The sequence below is a fragment of the Caloenas nicobarica genome, chromosome 1, assembly GCF_036013445.1.
Source record: "Caloenas nicobarica isolate bCalNic1 chromosome 1, bCalNic1.hap1, whole genome shotgun sequence".
Lineage (NCBI taxonomy): Eukaryota > Metazoa > Chordata > Aves > Columbiformes > Columbidae > Caloenas > Caloenas nicobarica.
Window position 1 is genome coordinate 113,122,134 of NC_088245.1, and position 6,327 is coordinate 113,128,460.

The window sequence follows — 6,327 nt, forward strand, 5'->3', positions numbered from 1 at the left end:
CCCGGAAACCTTCCAGGCCAGGCTGGACGGGGCTCTGAGCAACCTGATCTAACTGAAGATGTCCCTGCTCATGGCAGGGATGTTGGACAAGATGGGCTTTGAAGGTCCCTTCCAACCCAAACTATTCTATGATTCTATGACCTTGTTCACTCATGAGGCTCCAAGTCTCATATTTACCCAAATATGAAAATATATAAGAAGTTAACCTGGAGGGTTCTGACACATAGCTTAATGTGTTACTGGTGTCACCTGTTACTGGTGTCACCTCCTCACCTTGTCAGCCCCAGGAACACAAGAATAAACCTAAACGTCTCTTGTCTGATCAGAAGGAGGAAAGAAATAAAAGCCCAACCCTGCTTTTGCTTGTTCCCTTTTCTTAAGCGAGCAGTGGGAGACCTGAAAGAGAAGCCCAAGGGATACCCTGGCTGCCAGCCAGGCCGGAGCGAGCAGGGACAGGGAAGGTCCCCAGCGAGCTGAGATGAGGTGACAGGGGCACATCCCCACAGGGAACTGGCAGCAGCTCGGGAAGAAAGTGAAACTTTCTGGGGTTTGACCAACTTAGGAGTCACAAACTAGTGATAACTATGGTTTTAGAGACGCCTAGGCTGACAGGGTCGTGGATGGCATTAGGTTACAAATGTGGGACAGGACAAAGGATGTCACCTCCAGCTCCCCCGGGTCAAGAAAAACAGGTTTTTACTGGCTAGCAGAATACGCCGTTACAGAAGAGGCATGACGTTTGTTTTTAATTTTATGTTGGAATTCCTTCCACTGCTTAGGTAATAGAGCATTACTATCGATTTTTTTTTTGTATTTTTCCAGCCATTTCAAACTGCATCATGTGATTTTTCAAACCCAGACAAGTATAAAAACCACTGTGGCATGTAATGGTGTAATTCCAAACCTTTCGCAGGGCAATATATCTGCCATTTTCACAAATCTCCTATGTCAGGTTTCACCTTTGTTTTAGGATCAGAGCATTGCCTCCAAAAGGCCCCTTCTGTAGCCACTGGCTGGTGCAGCCGGTGATGGACGTGGGCTGGAGCTGCCCGCTGTCTCCAGCATCTCTGGCCCCTCTTCTGCTGCCTCCTTCAGCCCCACCAAGGGACGAGCGGGGCAGGTTTTGCCAGGCAGCGACAGCTCGGACCCTCGGGCTGGGGATGTGGTGAGGGCACCACAGCTGCTGCCCCCAGAGCTGCTTAAAACCCCACATGAAAGGCGACGCGGCTCTAAGGGGAGGCTGATGCTGTTGCCGGGGGTGCTGGCTTTGGGCGCCTGGGCACAGGCTGAATGGCCAGAGCAATGAAAGCAAAATTAAAGCAACAGCTGTTAAGGTGGGATAGGGATTTTTTGCTTTTAAACCCAAATACAGCTCCTGTATACAGACTTGGCTTTGGAGGGAATGGATGAAATATTTGAAAAGGGCTTTGGAATTAACCTGTTAGAAATTCTGTACTACAGCAATGTGTGAATAAATGTAACCTGCCAACTAAGAGGTACATTTTAAAAGAATAACTGGGATTTTATCAGCATCTTATTCCATCAAAGCTGATGGGTAAAACTAAAGTCATTTAGGTTTAGTGCTATTAGTGCACCTTTCTGCAGTGTTCAGGATTAGCGCAGCACATCAGGCCACCTTATGTTTCTTTTTTAACAAGAATCTAAAAAGAAGGAAAAAATAGGAAATATGGTTTTCAGTGATGGTGTGATGTTTACAGCCTTAATCTAGATAATATCTCTTCCTACAGCACGTGAAGGATCTTAATCCACTGCAGACATTTCATTTCTGATTTTTCAAATGGTGGCAAACCAAACCCAATATGCTACAATAGATTAGATCTAGAAAGCAGAGCCATTGTTCCCAGTGTGAGCCAAACTTGTCTCCCGTGTCCAGTCTTAGCTGTAAGACACATAAAATGCTTATGGCTCAAAAGCATTTTTCCTGCTTGCAGGTGGTGGCTCAGTGTGTTTTTGTTCTGTTGAGTGGCACTTAACTGGACGCTGCATAGCTGGGGTGTTTCAGCACGTTATCTACTGACACTCTGTAATGTCAGTCAAACTTCTATTTTGTTTTATGTCCACAAAGCCTGAGTTCACTAAGTAGAATGATTTGCGTTACGTGGCCTTTACAAAATTCTAGTGAAATCAGGCGGTGGACTTTTACTCCCTTTCCCTAAACACCGGACAAAGCCACGGGGGGACGCGGCCACACGGACGCCACCGACGGGGAGCGCGGGGCCGCGTTGCCAGCAGCAGCCGCGAGAGCAGCCGCGGCTCCCTGCCCGACGCAGGAGCTCAGAAAGACGGCGAAGCTGGGTGTGTTTCTGATCGGCGCTTTCTTGTGTGCTTCCAACGTACCATGTGTCTGGGGCAAACCAGAAGAGGTAATGAAAAAGTGGTTTTCCTGCAACATTTCTTTCAAATTAAAGGCAGTCAGACAACCAGGGTGTAGACTGTTGGTTATTTAACCTGAACAGATAACGACACAAAAATACAGTTGTTCCTAATCTTACTTTCCCCACTTTTCTACCTCAAAATAGATCTATGACAGAACTGGACGCGGAAAACAAATATCATGCCTGGTGGGGACTGTTTACAGGTGAGGACAGCTACAAGTAAAGGAGCTTGGTATTATTATTACGCTATCAGTATTTCTTTGATCTGACATGTTCAGGGAAAAAATGATTTACTGTTACCATGTTCATGATAAGCAGGCAGTTGCATTTATGATTTTGGTGACTGCAAACACAAAACCAGCACCCAGAAATTATACGTATAGATGACTACTACTGTCTCCTCACTCTGTTCTCCATTCCCATGGTCGCTTCACGTGGACATCAGTAAATTGGGGTTTTTCACACACATGCTCCTTGAAGCAGCAGCCTACAATAGCAGAAACATAATTTAGTTTTAAGGTAGGACTCATACGATTAAAAGTCTGTTTCTGCCCGTTTCTCAGTCTTCCTGTTGCTGCTTCTGTGAGAAAGAGCATAAAATTTCCTGCGGAAATCCACGTGGTCTCTTGCCTCTCGCTGCTCTGGGGGTGCATCGCTGCCTGATCACACACTCTTGTGGTTGAGGACACCTTCAGGTGATCATTTCAGAAATGACAGCAACACAATTTTTGCTCCTCCAGCAGTAGTGTCTGCTGCCTGTGGCTGATTTCTCCATCAGATGTGGGCCTGTAACCTCAGATTCAAGGAAAAGCTGAAACAGGTGCAGCCATCTCCCAGCACCCATCCAAAATCTGTCCTTCTGCTGCAGGTCCGGTCATCCCCTTACATCTCTTTTTGTTCAAAGTGTTAATATGCCCTTACACATGAAATTAAATGTTTGTGAACATAGATCCCATGGAGCCTGGAAGATACTCACTGCATCTTTGTCAATATTTTATATGAGAAAATGCCTGAAATGCATGTTACCTCTTGGAAGAATGTTTATGTTGGTGCACGACTGAGAAACATAACCCCTGAACTAATAACTCATTTACATCGTGCACCCAATCAGGTAGAAACAAAATAAAATAACGAAAATAAAGTCAAGGTGGTGCAAGAAAGGGAGAGACGAAATAAAGCTGTTTAATTGCAACTTATTACAAAACAATTTTGAAAGGACCAGTTTATCTACTTTTTTTTCTGACTTTTTTTCATTGCCTTTGGGAAGAGTTAGAGATGTGAGTAAAGGCACTGTTGCCACTGTGACAATGAGGGACAATCACTAGTCACAAAACTTGCTGTGGTAATAGGGAAAAGCCCAGCTTTAGCTAGATTTTTGTATGCTTTGTAAGTCGCAGATTTTCCAATATAACTGCTTAGAGAAAGATATGATAGCGTTCAGTAATTTTGAAACTTGTCAATGTGAGAAGAAAACAAATGAGGATAATTGGAAAAAATTGGAAAGCTAAAAACAGAGTGAGGTTCAGACTGATAAACTTTGATTAGGCCTTCTAAATAAACGGGCAAGAAAATATTTTTGAAACTGCAGTCTCATATAACTGTTGTGCATGACCAATATTGTGTACCTCTAATGTTTTCAGGTTGACAGGAAGATGTTTGTATTCCGAACTTCCCCACTCTCTTCTTTTTGAGAGGTTTGGGTTTAACCGTGAAGGATAACCACTGCCAATAAAAAGTTAGTCAGTGTCTTGAATACAGTATTTCATGCAAATAACTACACAAAGGAAACGGCATATTTTTCTCTTGATGTTCCTCACCATCATTTAACTCTTCTCACACCTGAATACTGTTAATAAAAATAGTAACTGGCTGTAGTTTCTCGCATGTTCTGTCACCACCGTCTTCATCTGACGAAACACACTTGCTTACTGAACTGGACGCATGTAAAGGCTCCTCTCTACTCCAGCAGGACCCACACATGTGGTTGTAGAACTGAGCTCCAAAACACCCTCTTCTGGCCAGGCACAGAAAAAAAGGCAATAGTCAGCTACACAGCATTGCCAGATGTTAGGTGTCTTCAATGACAGTACACGCGCTTGGGTCGGCAAGGTTTCAAAACAGGTTGTTCAGATTGTTTGCCTCAAAATCAGAGCCAGAGAAGCAGAGACTGTGAGAGGCGACTGAGATCGCGGGAGGAACCAGCGTCCAAGGTGCTGCTGGGATTTCCAAACCCTAATGGAACAGCATGAGTGGTGACTTCTTCCCATAAGAAACTGGCATGACACATTAATTAAACATATCTAGATTACACAGGTGAGTATCTCTGTCACAGCAGGTCTTCAGCATCAGACCAGTGACCTGCAGGAGACCAGCAAGACCTTTACCTGCAACTGGCAAAGGCTGGTGAAAAAATGTTGCAGCTGAGGAACAGCACAACTTGATAAAGACCTGCCTATCTGCAGAAGTTAGAAAAACCCAGTCAAGACGAAATTCTCTGGGACACAGTAAGTCATTCCTCTGGATAAGGAACAGGTCCCTCATCTGTCAAGGCAGAGAGTTTCTTTCAAAGTGGTTTCTCTTGTAGAGTGAATTTGATGCCAGTAGAATTATTGAGCTGGAAAAGGAGCAAAGTGGTTATCTTTCACTTCCAGCTTTAAGAAACAGATTTGAAGACTACTGGGAAACATTTATACACTCTGCATTTATTGCTGTAATAAACTTGCTTTCATTTTTAAAGCCAGGCATCACCATGTGGGAATTTCACACGCTTGGTAACTTTTATAGCTCATGAAAACATCTGTATTTCCCACCTTCCTGGCTAGATGATTTGTGTCACAACCAGAATACACTTAAATAACTTAGTCATATTTAGCATAACTCTTGCTATTACTCTGTTGTCATTGGTACAATTATGTCTTTTTCTTATGTTTATGTGCTACTTTCTCCTGAATGACTGCACCTTCCCAAGTGCATTTCTACAGCCACATACTGCCAGCGGTGTGGAGTTACCAGACCCTGCAGGCTGACGGAGACGAAGCTGCAGCTGCTCTGTGGCCCCAGCACCAGCGGTCTCACACCAACCCCCTCTCCAGTGGATGTGCCAGCAGGAGGACATGCACACATGTGTCCAGTGTGGATCCCCAGCACCCGGGCTCAGTCGTGGGGTATCTCCAGGGCTGCCCTGACTCCTCGCCCTCCCCGGCTGCTGGCACAGAGCAGCAGTTATATGCACTTGCATTTTCCTCCAAAGACTTCTCCATCTCCTTGCTGGAGGGTGTGTATCCACCCACCCTGATCTACAAGGGCTGAAGGTGGCTTGGATCCTAATAATCTAATTTTTTATAATCTCAGTAGTGTGGGCACCTTGTCAACACAGCAAGCCAGTTCCATTTTATTCCTAGTGTGGGAGAGTGTATTTGAAAAGGGCACCAGGACACAGCAGTGCTTTGAGATTTGTGACCTGGGTGGCTGGAGCACTGCGTGCAGTTCTGGGCACCACAGGATAAAAAGGACATAAAGCTACTGAAGAGTGTCCAGAAGAGGAATACAAAGTTGGTGAAGGGTTTGGAGAGGAAGCCGTATGAGGAGCAGCTAAAGTCACTGGGTTTGTTCAGCCTGGAGGAGACTGAGGGGAGACCTCAGGGGGCTACAGCTGCCTCACAAGGGGAGGAGGAGGGGCAGGCCCTGAGCTCCTCTCTGGTGACCAGTGGCAGAACCTGAGGGAATGTCAGGAAGATGTGCCAGGGGAGGTTTAGGTTGGACATGAGGAAAAGGTTCTTCCCCCAGAGGGTGGTGGACACTGGAACAGGCTCCCCAGGGAGGTGTCCCGGCCCCAAGCCTGACAGTGTTCAAGAAGAGACTGGACAAGGCCTCAGACACACGGTGTGACCTGTGGGGTTGTCCTGTGCAGGGACAGGAGTTGGACTCGATG